This window comes from Rhinolophus sinicus, linkage group LG02 (genome assembly GCF_036562045.2).
Source record: "Rhinolophus sinicus isolate RSC01 linkage group LG02, ASM3656204v1, whole genome shotgun sequence".
Taxonomy (NCBI): domain Eukaryota; kingdom Metazoa; phylum Chordata; class Mammalia; order Chiroptera; family Rhinolophidae; genus Rhinolophus; species Rhinolophus sinicus.
The window spans coordinates 117,636,739-117,659,678 of record NC_133752.1 but is presented as its reverse complement, the minus strand read 5'-3'; the positions used below and the strand labels follow the sequence as shown (position 1 = coordinate 117,659,678).

The window sequence follows — 22,940 nt, the reverse complement described above, 5'->3', positions numbered from 1 at the left end:
ATCATATATTTACCGTTACCTGTTATGGCAACAGATTCTATACTCATCAATGGGAATACAAAAGTGAACAGGACATACAAAATCTTCACCTTCAGGGAGTTATTAATCCAGGAAGGTAATATTTGGGGGTATTTAGGAAAGTAAGCACATGACAGCCATTCCAAGCACTCATGGTAGGCTATTTACCATGATAGATATTGGTGCCAGAGAGACTTATTCAAATTTATAACTATTCTATAAATTTGAATTTGTTTTTTACATTAGCAACCACACTAAAAATGCTGTGGGCAATATTAATTGTCTTATCAATACTTACAGATAAAGGATTAACATTTACAGAGAATGAAACAGTAATTAGGAAAGACAATATATCGTGTGTGTGGTTTTTTTTTTTTCTTTTTTTTTTTTTTCTGGTTAAGAAATTCCTAACTGGAAGCAACAGACTTCTGAGAAATTGCATTTTCAAGCTCCGAGTACATCTATTTTCAGAGCATTTTCACTCATGGAAAATTAGCTGCCTTTCTTTGGAAACCTCTGAAAATGGACATTATAAATATAGTAGAATGACACTTATGATTCCTATGAAAAGAAAAACAAATAAATAATTCCCCTTCAGCTAAGGGACCAGTAAGTAAACAGTTCACATAAATCCATGTGCAATTATAGCTCTTCTGGTCTTTTGGAACTCTTCTGAATGTTTGTGTTCTTGCAGGGGTCAGGAGTTGAACAGGAATTGCATATGCTGTCCTCCTCCATAATCATATAGAGGCAATGTTATTTCTAATGCTGCCCTACGGTTTGGTGAAATGTGGAGGCTAACCATCTGTCATCAATAATGCTGTCGAGAAGATCTGGAAAGCGTTTGATCGGGGGGTTGGCAGCATGTCATCTGTTAAAATATTGTTGGAGGCAAACTTGGGAAGTTCTGATGCATTTAAAGGAGACACAAATGTCTCAGCACATGGGCGGCCTAAAACTGGTATGGGGAAGTGTTTTATTTAATAGATGCACAGATTTCAGTGCAAATCAATAAAGAAAAGCAGCATTGCTGTGTTTGTATATTCAAGCATATACGCTAGGCTCCACAATAGAGCACTTTTCAAGACTCTGAAAAGATGGTGTGGGAAGGAGCATCTGTTGAACACATTAAGGAAAACTTCTTTGGCACTGAAAGAGAAACTGGAGCATATGAGAGATCAGAGGAAAGGCCTGCTTGAAAATTAGGCATCAAGAGACAAAGTAGGATTCTGCTTATCAGTCAAAGGCAAATGGGTTTGATAAACGTATGCCATTTCAGACCCCAACGTGTTAACATTAGGTCGGAAGAAAAGAGAGAAAAGTCAGGGTGGGGTCGGGGTGGAGATAAAATGCAGGGACATGAAGGATGAAGAGTCCAATTAAAGAGAAGACATGGGTCATTTATAAGAAGGGCTTGATGGAAATATCAGGGAACGTTTCTCATTCCAGGTTCTGGAAAGCAGCCAGACTAAGCTGACCATGGATATCAGAAAATTACCTCAGGATCTAGTGGGCTCAGCTTTCAGAGGGTTTCTGGGTATGTTTCTCAAGTCCTTTGGAAGCTGTGGAAATTCACCAGATGCATCTATGTTAGTCAGAGAGCCTAATAAACACCCAACAGCAAAGATTTCAAACCAAACCGACTTACATACAGAAATACTGACAACAAGGGTCTAAATTAATCTGTGGTTACCATGTTGTATCAGTGGAGTGTGATTATAAGCACTTTTGATTAAAACATTAAGGACATTTTTTGGTGGAAAAGATAAGGTGTCAGAGAGAAAAATTATGCCACATGAGGATTTCCCTCTATTCAGAATAGTTTTGTAAGAAATGATTTAGACTTTTTTAAAAGATGGCTTGGATTGACGGAAGAATCCTGGCTTAAATAAACAAAAAGTAAAAACCTTTTTCTTTTTTTCTGTTAAATTTCTGTGGAATGTAGGTGAATCTGTGCCTCACTTTTTTTTCTATAAAATGGGGGTAACAATGTTGATTTCACAGGACTATAGTAAGGTTGTGCTATGAGCAGCCAAAATCAACCAATATTTAATACAAGGTCAAATCAAGTCAAAACTTAATTTGCATTTTCTTAAATAGCACATGATATTTATATATATATATATATATATATATATATATATATATGTATATACATATATACGTGTATATATACATATGCATATGTATGTATCATATATACATACATATATATGCATATATGTACATATATAGGTAATGATTACCCCTTAAATGAGGCATTTTCTTTCATGGAAATTTATAAGAAAGAGATAAACACTCATCAATCTGTATTGGTTTAATGAAGTCTGACTGGAAGACAGGTGATGACTTAAATAACTTCAGGAATATGGCCCCTTCTAGTTTATATCGCTTTATGTTCAATTTATCATTTATAATTATACCTCTTTTATATAGTTAGTAATATATCTCAGTGAAGTGTATGTATGTGTTCTTAAGCCACCTGTAAATTAGAAATTCTTTTACCATTGATAAAAAGAATGAAGATTGTTTCATCTACAACTTTAAGTACATTTGATTGCCAAATTATTATCTAAAGAGAGAACTGCATGAAAGAAGATGGGAAGTGTCTCCATCATCAATGTTTCACATACTCAAAGAGGAGCAAAAAAATGTTTTCTTTCAACATTAGTATGTGCCTTAGGGACATGATGCTTTAACAAGAAAGGGCAAGAGGAATTCAATACCAAAACTGGAAAACAGAAAGTAATGAGGCAAAAGCACTGTCTTATGGGATTTGTGTTTGATACACACCCACAAACACACACACACACACACACACACACACACACACACACACACACACATTCCTCTCTCCCTGATTGACTTCCTCATCTTATTAACACAATTCTGATACACCTTCCTAAATAATAAGCAGGAATGTGCTAAGAAATAAAGTTTAATTTTAGTCTTGCTTTTGATTAAGGGTTAAAACATATGTACATACTCACAAATAAATCCATTAATTTCCTCTACAACATGTGGTACAATTCCAGACCAAACAAAATATATTTTGAGATTCATTTTTTTTTGAATCACTGTTTTCTTTCATAAGTAAGAAAACCCAGAGTTGGCTCTAATTATGTATGTATTTGCATATGTTACAGCTCAACACAGAACTCTAACAACCCCTTGGCAGGGAAGAATAGTTAGCAAACTCAAAAACATTTTTGTTCTCTTAAGTAATGACTTAATTAATGCATCTGTCTTGATTATAGCTTTAATAAATGAAGTATCTTTCATTTTTACCAGTACATTTGAACTTTCCACATCTTATACCCTAGAATTAAACCAGACAGTTTTGTTTAAATAAGCAACCAAAAAATATCACCCTGGGAATACACACATCAAATCACTATATCAAGCAACATTAGTCATTCAAAGAAATAAGTGCTGAACTTTATAGTAATGAATACATTATTGTATATCACTTTTTAGGCTGTAAGAACTGAAGACAAATATAATCCTTATTTTTCCTCAATAATAAATTAACAAGGGGAAGTGGGTGAACTGAAGCAATTAGGCAAACAGAAGAGGCTTCATAAACATGACAGTTAACATTCTTTGAGCACTTACTATGTACCAGGCACTGTTTTAAGCACATTACATGATTTCATTGATGTGATTCTCACAATAGCAATCATGTAAGGTCAGTAGGGTAACCTCATTCTAAAATGAAATCACAGAAAGCCAAGAGTCTAAGTCACTTGACCATAGTAACCAAGTTGCTGGAGCCAGGATTCAAACTCAGGCTCAGGGTGACTCCAGGCCTGGGGGAGACACACATACACTTTCACAAACATTTCCAAATCTAAATTCATAGATTTTATTTATAACTTGCTTTGTGTTATTGTGTTTTAAAAACTTCTGTGTAGAGAGAATCAACGAAATGTTGACTGTTGTATTTGTCAGGGTTCTCCAGAGAGATAGAACCACTAGGAATTGCATATATAGAGAGAGATTTATTTTAAGGAATTGGTTCATGAGATCGTGGAGGCTACCAAGTCCAAAGTCTTCAGAGTAGGTCAGCAGACTGGGGTCCAGGGAAGAATTGCAGTATGTGGCCCAAGGCTGTATCCTGGCAGAATGTCCTCTTCCTGGGGAAGTTAATCTCTTTCCTATTAAGACCTTCAGCTGATTGGACGAGGCCCTCCCATGTTAGGAAGGATAACTGCTTTACTGAAAGTCTACTGATGTAGATGTTAATCTCAACTGAAAAATACCTTCACAGAGACATCTAGGATATATTTTGACCAAATATCTGGGTACTAGGGCCTTGCCTAGTTGACATATAAAATTAACGATCACAGCTCTACTATTTATGTGTTTGTATATTGATAAGTTATAGCTGAAAACAAATAAAAAAACTCTTCAACAGGGAAAAAATAGTTAGCTAACTGTGAAGCAATACTTACTGAGCACCTGCTCCTTGTGACACAAGTGTGCGAGGTATTGCAACTATGAATAAAATCCCAAGGTTCAAGGTTCTCGTAATCTGAGTGGGGATAGGTCAAGGAGAGAGCGACAGAAACATATAAAACCAACTATATTACATTGTGCTGAGTTTTAATTAAGGGGTTGGGACAGCATTCTGAAGGAAGATAAGAGAAAGAGGAAGGTACTTCCTCACGCCCACTCCATGAGCTGAGAAGAATGCCAAAGATGAGACAATGCTTGAGCCTATGGAGGTGGAAGAAGGCCACCAGGAAGAGAAAGCCAAAGAACAAGTATGTGAAAACACAAACACAGGCAGGAGGTTAAGGATTTGTACGAAACATCATGAACTTGGAGCATGACATGCATGATGAAGATATTGGAACAACTTTATAAGTCCCAGGATAAAGTTTGGGCTTTATCCTGAATCTTAAAAGAAGTTGAATTTTCCAACAGAGGGGATGCCACGATCATAGAGCCATTTCAGAGCTTCCATAACAAATTACCATACACTTTGTGGCTCAAGGTGGCAGTAAGGCCACACTCCCTCTGGAGGCTCCAAGGGAGAATCTTTCTTGCCTCTCCCAGCTCCTGGTGGCCCCTGGCATTCCTGGGCTGTGGCAGCATCACCCTGACCTTGGCCTCAGTGTTCACATGTCCTTCTTCCCTATTTGTATCTAAGTGTGTCTTATTCTGTCTCTTATAGGACACGCTCACCTTAATCCAGTATGACCTGATCTCGATTATTACTTTAAGTACATTTGCAAAGACCCTATTTCCAAATAAAAGCGAATTCTGAGGTTCCAGATGGACACACATTTTAAAAAATCTTAAATTTGAAGGTCATTAGTAATATACAAAGGAAGAAGTAGAACATAAGGTAGGAAATACGCCTTTGGTGAAAAGGAGAACGGACACTGTTACCTGTTTCACAGCAGGAGGCAGATATCTCATAGGAGACTAAGACACATGGACAGCAACAGCGAGAGAGCAGTGTCGGTGGTGCTAAGAAAGGAGTTTCAATCAGGGAAGGCGAGTAGTGTTACAAACTTCAACAAGGATGAGAACTAGAGCTACTCTCACAGGGTGTTACATTTGCTTTAACCAAGTGGCTGGATTGTAGCATTGGTGCCCACATCTGCTGCAGGGAGATGAAGAACAAATAAAGACTTAGGAAGTGGAGATACACAAAACTGTTAAGTGAGAAATCAAGTTGTTAAACAATTTGCATAGCAAGATCCAGAATAAAAATCTATTTAAGTACGAGGTATGACAAGTTCTCTAACTCATCCTAGAAAAATGCATACCTCATTGCTGAATATCACTACAGTCACCTAGGAGTACTCCCCTTGGGAAGCTGTGCACCGATGCCAGCACCTAGTACACTCTTCAAAGCAATCTTGGAACTCTTTTTCTGGAATGGCCATCAGAGTTGTCATCATATTACCCTTGATGTCCCGAATGTCATCCAAATGTCTTCCTTTCAATATTTCCTTTATCATCAAGTAAAGAAAGAAGTCACTGGGGGCCAGATCAGGTGAGTAGGGAGGGTGTTTCAATACAGTTATTTGTTTACTGGCTAAAAACTCCCTCACAGACAGTGACGTGGGAGCTGGTGGGAGCTGGTGCATTGTTGTGATGCAAGAGCCATGAATTACTGGCAAAAAGTTCAGGTCCTCTAACGTTTTCATGCAGCTTTTTCAGCACTTCCAAATAGTAAACTTGGTTACCTGTTTGTCCAGTTCGTACAAATTCATAATGAATAATCCTTCTGATAGCAAAAAAGGTTAGCAACATCTTTGCAACAAGTTCGCGAAATTCATTGTCACACCTTGTACACCTCAACCACAAAAAGTACTAACATATTTATTGCTTATTCGCTAGTGAAACTTACTATAAGGTCTTAAATGCACTTATATTAACATGATTAATTTTCACAGAAATTCACTGAGGGGTTGCTCTTATATATTTTGCACAGGGGAAATGAAGGCAGAGAGAGGTGAGTTTACTTAGCCAATGTCACATACTTGATGCATGACAGAGCAAGCATTTAAATCTTGAGTCTAACTCTGGATGCGGTTTACTTAAGCCAATAGTATACTGCCCTCCATCATTTCAACAGTTTTCTCTAGGTGATGGGATTGTGAGTGGTGTTTATTTTTCTTTTCATAATTCTTAAGTATTTTTGCAAATTTTCTACATTCATTTTATAATAAAAAAAAGATTTAAGTAATATATTTATAAAGAAAGTGGAGCTAATGAGTATATATCTTTCAAAGATATGGAAGGAAGAGAAGGTTGCAGTAATTTGATGAGTGAGTAACATTAAAGAAGAGCATTAATTTTTTTTCCACTTTTTTTCATTAAGATGGCTTACACCAATTTGAAGGCAAAGACTCAGTGGAGAAAGAGAAATCAAAGATACAACAAAGAAGATAAGGGAGGGAGCAGAGGGCAGAAGGGAGCAGAATATGGGTTGTAAGTTTTGAGAAGTAGTGTTCCTGCAGGGCACATGTGAAAGAATGGTCTAGACCGAGTGTCAAAGTTGGAGAGGCACTGAGGTATGAAAGAGCCAGCTGTTTCCATGGATTCCAAGGAGTCTGGAGCATAAGCATGAGGGCGAAATTTTTTAAAACGAGTAATAGCTTTGCAAGGGATAAGGAGAGCATCAAAGGAAAGGAGCTCTGGAAAGTTAGTCTAAAATACAAATTTTGAGGTTCAGAGAACAGAAGTTGAGGAAATCCATGAATTGAATGTCTATTTTTTTTCCAGTGGATAAATTCAGTTGTAAAATTTCTTGATAAAATTGAGGAGGCAATGGTTTGGTTAAAGATAAGTAAGTGTAAGATTTGGGAAACCTTCAGGTGGAATGGAAAGCTTGGTGATGAATACATGTGAATAGCTGATTGGAAGGAGAATCCATTTTTACCACTGTAGCAGTGATCTGTTCACTTACGTGCAAGCTCTCACAGTGCAGGAATTCATCCCTGTGGCTCAATGCTTCAAACACAATCTAGAAAAAAGGTAAATACTCTTAATTATAAAAGCTTGGGATGGGTTTTCTCCTACCATTATCAACTTATGGATAAAATGGGGCATAGAAATTGCAGTGACTCTAAGTTCACTGGATCTTGCTCCCACCCCCTAAATAGAACTTTCTAGCCTCTAAATGCTCAAGCTGTGGAAGTCATGAAGCTCACCAAGAAACGAGTGGGTGATGGAATCCTGGCTTCATCATGAATCAGGTATGTGACATTGGCCAAGTAACCTCACCTCTCTATGCCTTCATTTCCCCTGTGCAAAATGTATGACAGCAACCCCTCAGGGGATTTCTTTGAAAATAAAAAAGGTGGATGATGCCTATAAATATTCAAGTTATACATCTGTGAGGTAGAATAAGCCCTGTCCCTGTTCTCAGGACAGAAGCCTGAGCTAGCAATTCCTTGTTTTTTGACAGCCAAAGATGTCTGTAAGTCTATCAAACAGCCTGGCTGGCTTAATTTGATTTTCTACTTCTTTTCCACTGTGTGTAACATGATCAGCCTCAGGAAAACTTGTTCACTTCTATCTGATTCCACTGCCACCAGCATGTCTCAAAATTGTTGAGTGCACCAAAATAATATTTGATGGCAAGGTTGATTTGACATGAAGTCAAAACAAATGACTTAAAATACTTCTATTTCTTTCTCCACACAATATCAAACAACCAATTAAACTGACTACAAGTTCAGACACTTAAGTTCACGAACTTGCCACCGTGTGTTTACATCGGCAGCACTGTACAAACAGCTCAGTAAAGTTTCATAACCTTGGTACATCAGTGTCTCACAGCTGTGTTCATGTTCACATGTGGCGGTGTCTTGTTGAGTGGTGGTCACTATTGTTGTTGCATTTTTTGTGTGTGCTGTCTCAAGAACGTCTGAGCTTGAATTAGAGCACTGGACAAACATTAAATTTCTTGTTAAACTTGGCAAGAGTGGAAGTGACATCAGGGACATGTTAGTCCAAGTTTAGGGGGATAATGCCATGAAGAAAATGGCAGTGTACAAATGGATTAAACGTTTTACTGAGGGGAACGAACATGTCACTGATGAAGAGAGGTCGGGGTGGCTGGTAACAAGCAGAACTGACGAAAACATTGCAAAAATTCATCAAGTTGTGCATCAAAATCATCAGCTGACTGTGAGAAGCACAGCAGACCAAGTAAACATCAATAGAGAAACAGGAAAATCTTAACTGAAAATCTTGGCATGAGAAAGGTGTGTGCAAAATGGTCCCAAAGGAGTTCTTGCATTACGACAATGCACCAGCTCACACAGCACTGTCTGTAAGGGAGTTTTTAGCCAGTAAACAAATAACTGTGTTGGAACACCCTCCCTACTCACCTGTTCTGGCCCCCAATGACTTCTTTCTTTACGTGAAGTTAAAGGAAATATTGAAAGGAAGACATTTTGTTGACATTCACGACATCAAGGTTAATATGACGACAGCTCTGATGGCCATTCCAGAAAAAGAGTTCCCAATTTGCTTAGACACTGGCGTCGGTGCATAGCTTCCCAAGGGGAGAACTTCGAAAGTGACCGTAGTGATATTCAGCAATGAGGTATATAGCACTTTTTCTAGGATGAGTTCACGAATGTAATCGTCAGAACTCGTATGTCAGGAATTATGTATCTGTTGGTGGTGGTTTATCAATCATGTTTTTTTATTGTCTTTTTCTATAACTAAATTGGTGAAATTGATGATCACATCACTGTTGGGTGTTTAGGAAAGCCAGGCTAAGTGGGGAAATTTAATTTTGTGACTCCTGGACCATGTAGCTTTGTCTCTTTAAAAGGCAATTGTGAGGTTAGGAATTAATTAAACTTTGTAGGACAGTTTTCTGAGCAATGTGGAATGCTATGTATAGTGTAACGTTCTTGTTTTATTACAGATGGCCATAAAAGCCTTCTTTAATAAAGATTTATGGAATTTGACTTATTTGAATTTGTAGCCAGGGCCCCAAACTTAAATTGCAAACCTTCAAGGGAAATGCTGGAAAAGATGTTGCAATTAAACATGCCACTTCAAGAATTCATCACAGCATGCCTCCAGGAGTGCATGTGTCTGAGCATCACAAGCTTCCAGAGACAACAGGAGCTTCGTAAGCATACCATCTCTCTGTGTCAGTGTGTCAGTTACATGTGACTTAGTCTCAAAAAAAAAAAAAAAAAAATTAACTTTAAAAAGTTACAATCTCCCTTAGAAAAAAAGATTAGTGTTTTCTATAACAAGATTCACAGACTCTGGGCATTGATTGATGCCTTTTTCCTCTCAAAACGCGCGGGGGTGGGTGGGGCTGAGAATGCAGGGCTTTACTTTGGAAATGGACCCAAGTCCCATGCGTCACATTTATTTCCCTTTCAGTCTGAATTTCTCTGACCGGTCATAAAAGGTACAGTCAACCTTTCCTAAATAACTAATGCTGGGAACATGTATTATACCTAGCTCCTTAAATTATGAAAATGACAAGTACATAAAATTTTCTATGCAAGCACTCCAGTAATTTACTTAGCAAGCGGCCTGAGCAAAAGGAGGAGCTGAATGAGTTCTACTGCTGGGTTACACACATCAAAATTTTATTAAGTTTCTGACCTAATATCCCCCTTGTTTCATTGATTAGGAAAGTCATGGGTGGACCTCGTCATTCTCAGAAGAACTGTAATTGTGAAATCTGAGCAGTCTACATATTTTTTTTTGCCCAAGTGTTCTTTTCAAGTCTCATTAGATTATCATGAGTGTTACAGCTGAGCTAATTTTTTTTCTAAGAAATGAACTTTTAAAATTGCACATTATAAAAGTGACTTCTAGAGTTACCACGGCAGTTTCATGATCATACACAGAGATGAACATTATCCCAGCTATGGCTGACCTACCCAGGACTGTCAGAAAATTCCTCATAAAGTGCATTCTCCAGTAGGGCTCACAAGGCTTGCTAGATCAAGTGCCTAGACTTTTAGTCACAATTTTAAGTGAAAAGCTTCTATCATATACTGCACATATCTCTGGTGCCTTAAATGTATTCTTGATGACTCTGGGTCTCTGCTATCAATAGCTTATTGTACTTAGAGTTACACACAGTACTGTTTGATTTTTTCAGTCTCCGTTTTCATCTCAGTTTGCCATCTGCTTAGGATGACCAGGGACATTAAAATTTATTTCAGATCCTGAGAGAGTAAGTTTTTGCCCCCACCTCCCAGAAAAGGTAGATTTATATAAAGATGTCACTTGGACAATCCAGGTCCTTTGTTGGGGGGCTTGGCAGGCAGAAATGGCAGATCTGTGCAAACATGCAATGTAGTTGGTCTCTGAACCCTCTTTCTATAGGCAGGATTGGTATTTTGTCCTGGCTTCCCAACACTCATAGTCCAAGGTAAATCACTCCTACCCCTTTAGATTTCTGGTGGATTATTTCTTAATGCCCCTGTACCTCATACCTTATGTAGTTCCTTAAAACGTTTAGAAGTTCCTTAGAAGTTTCTAGGGCCCTGAGCTCGGGGTTGAGGACACAGATCCTGCTTAACCTCTCTAGGCCTCAGTTTTCTCATCTTTAAAATAATGTTATGAAGATGAAATGCAATTATATATTTGGAAGATAGAGTACAGTCTCTAACTCTGAGGAAGAGTTCAATCAATGAAAACTATTATATGTATGGAACATGATAGCAGTTGTAGATAAAAAGTGATAAAAATTATTGTAAATACAATAATTTTTAGTACCTTGAACTTTATTTTTGTTGAAGTATTGAGCTGCCATGAAATGATTTATTTACTTGTCTGTGTGGTGTCTTTTTGTATTTGGGACTATATGAAGTCTGTAATAAGAAATTATAGTAGTCTATTCTATAAGGAAACTCGTAATGAAATTAGAGATTACAAGTGTCTGACATAATGCATTAGGCACAAATTGTGGGGGTGGCTTAGTAAAAAAAATTGTGACTTTGGCTTCAGAGAGAACTAAGTTAAATTACTGCCTGAATCACTAGCATAGCTCTAGACCCTCGGGGCTTTACTCATCATCTCTGCCCCTGTGTTTTCTTATCTCTAAAGTAAGGATAATAATATCCCCTTCCTAGATTAGAAAAACATTGTACATTGTAAGTACGTAATAAAGTTGTTGTCATTATTTCATTTCTAGATATAATTACATTTAAAATAAGAATCTCACTTTTCTGCATGCGGATGCAACTGTAAAATAAAATCTGAGTCTACTCCCTGCTGAATTATGGCTCACCAGAAAGAATTACATCTAAAATTACAGAGTGGGGTTCTCCACTATTACTAAAGCAGTAGATCATCAATCATATTTCAAGTTAGGCAAAACACGCTTCCCTCCCCTATTCTTTTCAAGTGTAGAAAAATAGTAAATACATGGAAGCAATTGACATTTATCATCCACTGGCCACAATAATTGGGCCTTCCTTTACTTCCTCCTGCTTGTCTCACTTCCTTCAAGTTTTGCCCAAAAGTTACCTTTACAATGGAAAGTCTTATTTAAAACTGCAACCCTCTACTCACTCCCAACCCTGCTCTCTATGACACTTATCACTTCCAACCTGCTGCACAATTTACTTTTTAAAATATTCATTGCCAATGTTTGCACACAAGACCATAAGCTGCACAAAGGTAGACTTGTTTTTCACTGGTTATATCTCAAATACTTAAAGCAGTTACCTGACGTTCAATAATATTTATTAAATATATGAATAAAGTTTTAGTATTGCTTTCCAGAGCCTCTATTTAGAAAGAAAAACAACAACAACAAAATTAGTATTGTTATGTTGGGACTAAATTTATAAAAGTTATTAAAGACTAATTCAAATTAATAATAAATTAAATTAACAATATATTATGCAAAAACCAAGTGAGCCTGTTTTTATTCATTATTTTGAGCCTTTAATTTTTTTTTCAACTAAAACTCCTGGTTTTAGTTGAATCATACTCTTATCCTCATTTGATCATTCTGCAGTGATGTTTTCTGCACATGGATCTTAACATAGCTATGAAGACCTTGGTATGTATTTGACATTCTGTTTTCAATTATATTTCCTCAAGGACATGCTCTTCCATACCTGTCCTGCTCTGAGAATTAACTAGGTAGTGTAATCTTAAGAATCATAAATACCTATGGAAGCTGGCATCAATCATACAATGTTGTATTTTAATGAATGAAACATTTTGTGTCTCTAGGAAGATTCACAAAGGTGGTCTAGATCCGTGTTTTCTCAACTTTAGTGTCTGCAGGTTACCCGGGAACCTTCCAAAAATGCCTATTAAGAGCAAGTAGATCTCAGGTACGGCTCTAAATTCTGCATTTCTAATCAGTTCCTAGGTGATGCTGATGCTATTGATACAAAACAAGGGCCTAGATTAAGTTTTTGTTTTTAATTTACATTGACCACATTCACATTTCCTCCTGAGTTGAACTTCAGCTTTATTTCTAAAAGGCAGTAATGAGAGAACTTACACACTCTTTTTTTTTTTTTTTTTTAAGTTTAAAACTCAAGTCTGGTAACAATTTTACTCAACAATATTAATTATGGATTTCAAGTTAGCATACAAAAGCATTTAGTATAAAATAGGAGAGTGTTAGTTTTTAGGAACGATTTAAAGACAGATGTAGGTTTTATTCTCTAATGAGGTTCAAATTTAGGACTGTAATGAGCCTCACTGAAAGAGTGAAGCAGGAAATGGCAGATTTGTTTTGATAGAGACCAAGAATTTTAAGTGTGTGTTGGCTTTACACTGTCTTTGAAACTCTGTGCTATGAAAACACAGGAGCCAGGAAATGAGCCCAGCCAAGTGATTCCACTCTGTAAAGATGTCAAAGTCAGTTCTCAGCAATATTCAAATGTGCCTTTTTCAGAAGTGAATGAGGAAAGTCTTCTATCATTTGTAACTGAGAAAACTAAGAGCACTATTTTCTTGTAACTCATCCACTGTCCCTCAACAGAAAGCATCTTTCTTCCTGAAGGCAGCTGAAACTTATATTTCTTGTTCTAGCTCAGGCTTTGTTTTGTGTGTGTGTGTGTGTGTGTGTGTGTGTGTGTGTGTGTGTATGTGTGTTGTGTGTGTGTGTGTGTGTTTTCTGAAATTGGGCAAAAGGACTGATTAAACTAATTTTTCTTTGTTCCTTTAAGACAAATAAACTCGCTTAGAAGAATCGGGGGTGTATGTGGAGGAGCCTGACTGATGCTGGTGTCTCAGCACCTCACAGTTCCTTATTTTAACTCAGAATTATAAAAGAGTAATTGCTTTGACCCAACTGCCCTGTGGTGGACTGGTCTGAGTTCCCAATTAGTTGCCGGGAGATTAGGTTCTGCATGTCTGCTGACCAAGCATTCTCCTAGCTATTAGTAACTGTCTTCACTTGGAGTTCTAGTTTATGACTCAGTGCAACTCTCATGTTTGGGCTGGGCAACATTAAAGTTCTTACTTAATCCAACATGATGCAATCTAACTGGAAACAGACTATGTTCCCCTTTTCTTAAAATATTTGCTAATGGACATCAGAAATATGGCGGCATGATCGGTGTTCCTTGATATCCCCCCTTGAAGTTACAACAAATCAAACAGCTACTTATATAATTCAACAAAAGTTTCCCTACACAGCACACAAACACATCACAGAGATCCGCACATCAAAACATCTGAAGGTGGGTGAATGGGGCAAACAAGGGAGGGGGAAGGGAGAAGTGCAGAGATAAGGGCCACACGATGCAGCCCAGAGTTCACTGTGGTCCCCGGAGGGAGGGGAATTGAGCCTGCAGATGCTCTCTCTGTGGCCCCAGCCATTCTAGCTGAAGGATGATCATATAATAGGGCTGGGCACAGTGATGGAGCAGAGACTTCAGGGCAAAGACTGAATGCAGAAATGTGACAACTGCAGTCTAACAGCCCTCAATGCCAAACCAAAAAAAAAAGTGCCAGGGAGCCTGGACACCTCCCCACAACCTCCCAGGGCTCACATCCCTCACACGTTCACAGTGTTAGCAGTGGACTCCAGAGAAAACCTGTAGCAGTGTCAGATTAAAGAGCAGAAAATATCTACAGCCCTGAGAACTGGAAAGACACTTCCTGAGTGGCAGATGGCAGTGTGCATAATTCCTGTGACAAGGGAGGAGCTATAGGGGCAAGGCAGCTGTGGTCTGGCAGTTGCTATTACTCGGAGGAGAACAAAGCCACAAACACACCAACTGCCTCTCCCAGCCCACCCCAACCCCACCTTTTACTGCTAATCACAGTGGGGGCACCCAGGGATACTGAGGCACACAACCCTGAATCTGGCTGCAGGGGCAGCACTGGGATTTCAGGGGTTCAGAACCCCATCAACAACCACTTCTTCTTATGGGGGTGGGGCCCTGAGACAAAGGCAACCTGTACACAGAGGAGAAGCCCTCCTCCCCAGGAAATCTCCCACTATGCAAGAAGCCAGAACAGCCCAAGAAAAAATAAAACACACCAGTGCAAGAGAAAATAAAACTCTCCAGTACTACCTACTGGAAAACAAAATAAGACCTATTCATATAAACCTACGGCAGAATTCACTCCTGTAGATGCCTAGGAAAAGAAATAATCCATGAATTGCTATGAATAACCAAGGTAACACGGTAGGTCAGAAAGAAAATGAAAAATATCCAGAGAATGAACTTAAAGACATGGAAATATGTGACTTAAATGACAGAGAATTCAAGATTGAAGTTCTGAAAAAACTTAATGAGATGCAAGAAAACACAGATAGACAAGTTAATGAACTCAGAAATAAAATCAAAGAACAAAATAAATATTTTACCAAAGAGATTGAAATTTTAAAAGAGAACAAAATAGACATTATGGAGCTGAAAAACTCAGTAAAAGAGATGAAGAATGAAATAGCCAGCTTAGGAAATAGAGATGACCAGATGTAGCAAAGAATTAGTGATATCAAAGATAGAAATCTGGAAATGATGCAGCTGGAAGAAGAGAGAGATTTGAGATTTAAAAGAAGTGAGAGAACTCTACCAGAACTACCTGACTCCATCAGAAAGAGCAATATAAGAATAATGGGTATACAAGAAGAAGAGAGGGAGAAGGGCACAGAAAGGCTATTTAGACAAATAATAAATGAGAAGTTCCCAAACCTATAGAACAAACTGGATCCTCGAATCTAAGAAGCAAACAGACCACATAATTACCTCAATCCTAATGGGCCTCCTCCAAGCAGCACATTATATTGAAGCTGTCAAAAATTAATGACAAAGAAAGACTCCTCAAGGCAGCCAGGAAAAAGAAGGAGGTAACCTACACAAGAAAGCCCATTAGATTATCATCAGAATTTTCAACAGAAACTTTACAAGCCAGGAGGAAGTAGAATTAAATATTCAAATTATAGAAAGAGAGAAATTACCAGCCAAAAATTATATATCCTGCAAAGTTATCCTTTAAATATGAAGGAGGAATAAAGACCTTACCAGATATACAGAAGCTGAGGGAATTTTATACCATTAAGCCTGCTTTATAGGAAATATTGAAGGGGTCTATTCAACCTGAAACAAAAAGACAAAAGGATACAGAACTATTAGCAAGGTTACTAAAGACAGACAGAAGCAGGAAATGGCAACCCTTATAAAGAATAGGGCAATACACACTTAAACATAACATAAAGGGTAAAGAAGATAAAAAACATTAAAAAAGAAAAAGAGAAGACAGTTTGCTATGCAACTCAGAAATCAACACACAGCACAAATAGGGATAATTTGTGACAACAAAAACAGAAAAGGGGAGGGAGTAAAGGTCTGAATTTGCAAAGGGAAATGGAGATAAGAGCATATACTGTATATATGAAACTTTCTTTTACATAAACTTATGTTAAACACTCAAAAAAAAAAAAAAATCCACAACTGAGACACATAACATAAAAAAGAGGAAACAGAGGGGAAAGAAATCATAGAATAACATCAAGCTAAAATGACAGACAGAAACACAAAGGCAAAGAAAAAATGGAGATACAGAACTACCAGAAAAAAAAGATAAAATGGCTATAGGAAATCCTCATATAGCAATAATCACCTTAAATGTAAACAGACTGAATTCACCAACAAAAAGTCACAGAATAGCAGATTGGATCAAAAGACAAAGCCCAACCATATGCTGTCTTCAAGAGACACTTCTCAGTTACAAAGACAAATATAGACTCAAAGTGAAAGAGTGGAAAACAATATTCCAAACAAATGGCATTCAGAGAAAACAAGTGTAGTCATACTTATATCTGATGAAAGAGACTTCAAAATACAAAAGGTAACAAAAGATAAAACTGGACATTTCATCATGACAAAGAGGACAATACATCAAGATGACATAACACTAATCAATATATATGCTCCCGATCAGTAAAGTTGCGGGATACAAAATCAATGTATAAAAATCCATTGCATTCTTATATATTAACAATGAAATTTCAGAAAAGGAAACAAACAAAAAAAATATTCCTTTCTCAATTGCAACAAAAGGAATAAAGTATCTAGGAATAAACGTAACAAAGGACGGACGTGAAGGACCTATACACTGAAAACTATGACATTTTTAAAAGAAATTGAAGAAGATACAAAGAAATGGAAAGCTATCCCATGTCCATGGATTGGAAGAATCAACATAGCTAAAATGATGATATTACCCAAAGAAATATAAAGAGTTAATTCAATTTCCATCAAAATGGCCAAAGGCATTTTTTTTCCAAAAAATAGAAAAGAAAAAACAAAAAAAAAACATCAGATTTGTATGGAAATACGAAACTCCAAATAGCCAAAGCAATCTTAAGGAAAAAGAACAAGGCTGGCGGTATCACACTCTCTGAATTCAATTTGTACTACAAAGTGACAGTAATCAAAACAGCGTGGTATTGGCAGGAAAACAGACACACAAAAATGGAACAGAAATGAGGATCCATAAATAAACCCACATATACATAGGCAGATAAATTTTGACAAGGGAGCCAAAAACATAAAATGGAAAAAAGAAAGCCTCTTCAATAAATGGTGCTGGAAAGATTTGAAAGTCACATGCAAAAGAATGAAACTAGACTGCTACCTGTCACCATGTACCAAAATTAACTCAAAATGGATCAAAGACCTAAACATAAGAACTGAAATAATAAATTGCATAGAAGAAAGCATATGGGTTTAAACTTACAGATCTTGGGTTCAGAAAGAATTTTATGAATTTGACCTTTAAGGCAAGGGAAGTAAAAGCTAAAATAAATGAATGGGACTACATCAAATAGAAAGCTTCTGCACAGCAAAAGAAACCATCAACAAAATCAAGAGGCAACAAACTGAATGGGAAAAATATTTGCAAACAACACCTCCGATAAGGGGTTAATATCCAAAATATATAAAGAACTCATACAACTCAAGAACAAAAAGACAACAATCCAATTAAAACATGAACAGAGGACATAAAGAGAAACTTCTCCCAACAAGACATACAATCGGCCAACAGATACATGAAAAAATGTTCATGTTCACTAGCTATTAGGGAAATGCAAATCAAAACCACAATGAGATACCACCTCACACCAGTTAGAATGACTATTGTCAATAACACAAGTAATAACAAGTGTTGGAGAGGCTGTGGAGAAAAAGGAACCCTCATACACTGCTGGTGGGAAAGTAAACTGGTACAGCCACTATGGAAAAGAGTGGAGATTCCTCAAAAAATTAAGAATAGAATTACCATATGACCCAGCAATCCCTCTTATGGTTATCTACCCAAAAAATCTGAAAACACATAGTCGTAAAGATATATGTACCCCTAACGTTCATTGCAGCATTATTCATGGTTGCCAAGACATGAAAATAGACAGTTTCCTTCGATAGATGATTGGATAAAGAAAATGTGGTACATATATACAATGGAATATTACTCAGCCATAAGAAAAGATGAAATACTGCCATTTGCGACAACAACATGGATGGATCTTGAGATTTTCATGCTAAGAGCAATAAGTGAGGAGGAAGAAGTCGAGAACCATATGACTTCACTCATATGTTAAATATAAAATTGAAAGCAATGAACAAACAAGGCAAACAAAACTCATAGAGACACAGAAAACAGTTTAGTGGTTACCAGAACATAAGGGGGAGGGGAGATAGTAGAAAAAGGTAGAGTGGGTCAAATATATGGTGATGCAGGAGTGCTGACTGTAGGTGTTGAACACACAATGCAATATACAGATGATGTATTATAGAAATGTACACTTGAAACATATAATGTTACTAACCAATGTCACCGTAATACATTTAATAAATAAAAAAACATATTTACTAATGTCACTGTGACTGGAGAAGTTAGGGAAAAATTAAGGAAGGAAATAAAATTATGGCTTAATTTGGGATTTTAATATAACAGAGTTTGGGAATTCTTATTGTCGTATTACTGCATTGCCACTGAAGTATTTGCCTTTGAAATTGGGTAAACTAAGCTTAAAGTTTGCATGATACAAATTAGGTGTAACATGTCAAGATCTCATAATTCTTCTCTGACAGAACATCTGTCTTCTGATTGAAAGCTGGAAGACCATGTTGCAACTGAAAGATGAGATTATTTACGACAAAATCAACCTCAGTAGTTAATGTAACACTCAAAGCAGGTGTTCTTAACATAGGAGTTACACCTAGACGCTTCTGAAATTGTATAGAAGTGGGTACATTGATTTCCATCAGATTGTCAAATGGTTTTGTGCTTTCTCCCAAGGTGAACAACCATTTCACTTGTGTCTATCAAAATTTAAAACAGTCATGACTTTGAGCACAGGTTCCATTTCCAGGAATCTATCCTACCTAAATATTCACCTAGTAAACAAATCTGAAGTACAAGAAATTTTTTCTGAGTTCTTTGTAATAGTGAAACAATATAAAGATTTTAAATATCTGTCCATAGAAAATAGTTTGAAATATTATAGCACATTTGTATTGTGGAATACTATACTGCCATTAAAAATAAAGTTCACATGCAACACTGTCTAAGATGTACTGTTATTTTAAGAGTCTTGTTCATCATATAATCAATTAAGCATCTATAATATTCTAGACACTGTATTTGGTACTAGGGATAAAAGTGAGGAAATACTGACCCTCCTCTATTTTCATTTTACTTGAGGCCTAGATGAGATCAACATGTATTTATAATATTTGGATAAAAATATTAGTGTTTCCTTGTAGTTGTGTTTTTGCATATACGAGGTCTGACAATTAAGTTCACAAACTCATCCTAGTAAAAGTGTTACACACCTCATTGCTGAATATCACTAAGGTCACCTTCAAAGTATTCCCCTTGGTAAGCTATGCACTGATGCCAGTGCCTAGTCAACCCTTCAAAGCAATTCTGGAACTCTTTTTCTGGAATAGCTATGAGTTGTCGTCATATTATCCTTGATGTCCAGAATGTCATCATAATGTCTTCCTTTCAATATTTCCTTTGTCTTTGGGTAAAGAAAGAAGTCATTGGGGGCCAGATCAGGTGAGTAGGGAGAGTGTTCCAATACAGTTATTTGTTTACTGGCTAAAAACTTCCTCACAGACAGTGCGGTGTGAGCTGGTGCATTGTCATGATGCAAGAGCCATGAATTGTTGGTGAAAAGTTCAGGTCATCTAACTTTTTCAAAAAGCCTTTTCAGCACTTCCAAATAGTAAACTTGGTTACCTGTCTGTCCAGTTGGTACAAATTCATAACAAATAATCCCTCTGATATCAAAAAAGATTAGCAACATCGTTTTGACTCTTGATTCGGACTGATGGAACTTTTTGGTAGTGGAAAATTGGCTGACTTCCATTGAGCACTTCGACACTTTGTTTCAGTGTCATATTGGTACACCTAGGTTTCATCACCAGTGATAACACAACCCAAAAACATCATATTGCCTCTCCAAAAGGTCTTGACAAACGTTGACTCTCCTTTGCTTTTGCTTGTCAGTGAGCTCCTTTGGACCATTTTTGCACACACCTTTCTCACGCCAAGATTTTCAGTTAAGATTTTCTGTTTCTCTATAGATGTTTACTTGGTCTGCTATGCTCCTCACAGTGCAGCTGACAATTTTGACGCACAATTTGATGAATTTTTGAAATGTTTTCGTCAGTTCTGCTCATTACTTGCCGCCCTGACCTGTCTTCAACAGTGACGCATTCTCTCCCCTCAGAAAAACATTTAATCGACTTGTACACTGTCATTTTCTTCATGGTATACCCATAAATTTGGACTATCTTGTCCCTGATTTCACTTCCACTCTTGCCAAGTTTAACAAGAAATTTAATGTTTGTTCGTTGCTCTAATTCAAGCTCAGGCATTCTCGTGAAGGCACACAAAAACACACAATAATTAATGCTACTCAGCAAGACACTGCCACATGTCGACTGGAACACAGCTGTGAGACACTGATATACCAAGGTTATGAAACCTTACTGAGCTGTTTGTACAGTGCTGCCAATGTAAATGCATGGTGGCAAGTTTGCTAACTTAATTGTCAGACTTCATACATATCAAAAGTTTGGCAGGATATATATCAAGAAACAAAATTTGAATATCTGGGATTTGAAAAGGAGAACATGAGAAAAGATTTTCAATTTTTCCTTTTATTTTGTTTGAATTTCATTTAAGAGCCTATATTGCTTTTGTAATATGTAAATATTTTTAACCATCTATTTAAACCTTTAGGGAGGGAAACATATTGCTTTTAAACTGAGTACATAACTAGTTATTATAGTCTTCATACACTAACAAAACAACCTGTAGGCTTTTTTTAAACCAATTTTTTGACTGATCTTTAATAGTTAGTTGAACTATTATTTTGTATTTAAGACAATTTTTAAAGCTGTCCCCTGAATCTCAATTCCACTCTCTTGGTTACATTGCAGACGTATCAGATAGTTTCTCAATCCATAGTGTTGCTTGGCATACAAAATACCAACCTCAATCCTGGAAGAATAAACAATTATTTAGGTTAAATCTGCAAATGTTTTGACAAGTATCTAACCATGAACCACATGCTCTTCTTGGAGACCTTTTCTGCTATGTGTTCAATTTCCTGAATACATTTTTTCACTCTCTACAACTCAGGCCTCAATATTTGAGTACGATTTATATCATGTTTCACTAATGTAAGTCTTTGTGGAGACGTCTATAAAGATATTGTGCCTACTATGTGATTTTGTCATCTACTGACTCTTCCATGAAAGCAGTACATACTCATATGTGTTGGTTGAGCTCTACTGGGGACCATGCCAAGGGAGCTGGAATAGAGGATTTCATGAATGGTATTTGAGCATTACCAAAAAAGTCACACACAGAAAAATTAATCTTATAGGTTATCCCCAGAGATAGAGTTCCCTAATATTCATCATTATCAATTCTCCTCTTCTTCTGGGGACATAGGATTGTCACACACTTCACCCACCTTATCGTTTTGTGGGGCCACAAGCTAGTTCTGGCCAGTGGATGGGGCAAAAACTAATATGCATGAATTCCAAGCCAAAACCCTTAACTGATAGGAAAAATCCTTCCAATACGCCTTTCCCTCCAATGATGAATTTGAAAGCCATACTACAGCTGGAGTATGCCACTGCAAGGTGAAGGTGCATGATGGCAATGCCTTTTTCAGCCTGTATCCCTGAATGTCCTTCATGGATGCTAGCTGCCTTTGGAGAGTAGCCAGGACCATAAGCATGCAAAATAGTCCTGTGTTAACAATTGAGTCGTCAGCGGTGTTTCTTCTTGCTGCACAATCCGGCCTGTCTGGACTAACATAGCCATGCCCAGGCCCAATCAAATTTTAGTTTCCTTTAATTTAGTTTTGTTTAAAAGATTATTTTTAAGAGTCTGCTATGTACTAGGCACTGTGTTGGATACCAGGAATACAAAGATGAAAAATCTCTAAGCTGAAGGAGCATTTGCATGAGAACCACCTGAAATGCTGCTAAAAATAAAAATTCCTAGAACCTACTTCCGATTTATTAGAAGAGAATATGCAGGCATGGGGACTCAGAACACGCTTGTCAGATAAGTCTTGGGCCCCTCCATGTTGGGACTGATCTAATGGTAAATAAGGGCACATGGGTTCTTTTTATCTATTTCTGTAGGTATAATGGTAAGGTATTGTGCCTACCTATGAGTGCTGCCTAACAAACCTAACGGAACCATTCAGCCATGTGTTCTGGGCAGGTCTATTTCAATGACCGTACAAACACATCTTTGCTTAAAACAGACGTCAGATCTCCATTTCCAAAATGAATGGAAGAATTGAAGGGATTTTCATTGTCATGGACCTTTTGCTAATTTAAATTTTTTAAAAAGCCACTGATTTTTAAGCGACTATAAATTGCTAATCTTAATTTATAAATGCATAAATTTTAAACATCAATAATAAGGTAGTGGTGCCATGG

The 22,940-nt window shown here is 37.1% G+C and overlaps 1 long non-coding RNA gene across 2 annotated transcripts in view; it reads right to left on the bottom strand.

The window, feature by feature from the left end:
• Window positions 1–15,825, bottom strand: part of LOC141568512 (uncharacterized) — a 56,629-nt gene extending 40,804 nt beyond the window's left edge. For both annotated transcript variants that reach the window (XR_012491666.1, XR_012491669.1), the window contains exons 1-2: window positions 15,705–15,825; window positions 7,448–7,504 (exon numbers count right to left, since the gene is read on the bottom strand). This is a non-coding gene — a long non-coding RNA (uncharacterized LOC141568512). The remainder of the gene's footprint in view (window positions 1–7,447; window positions 7,505–15,704) is intronic.
• Window positions 15,826–22,940: the final 7,115 nt, after the last annotated feature.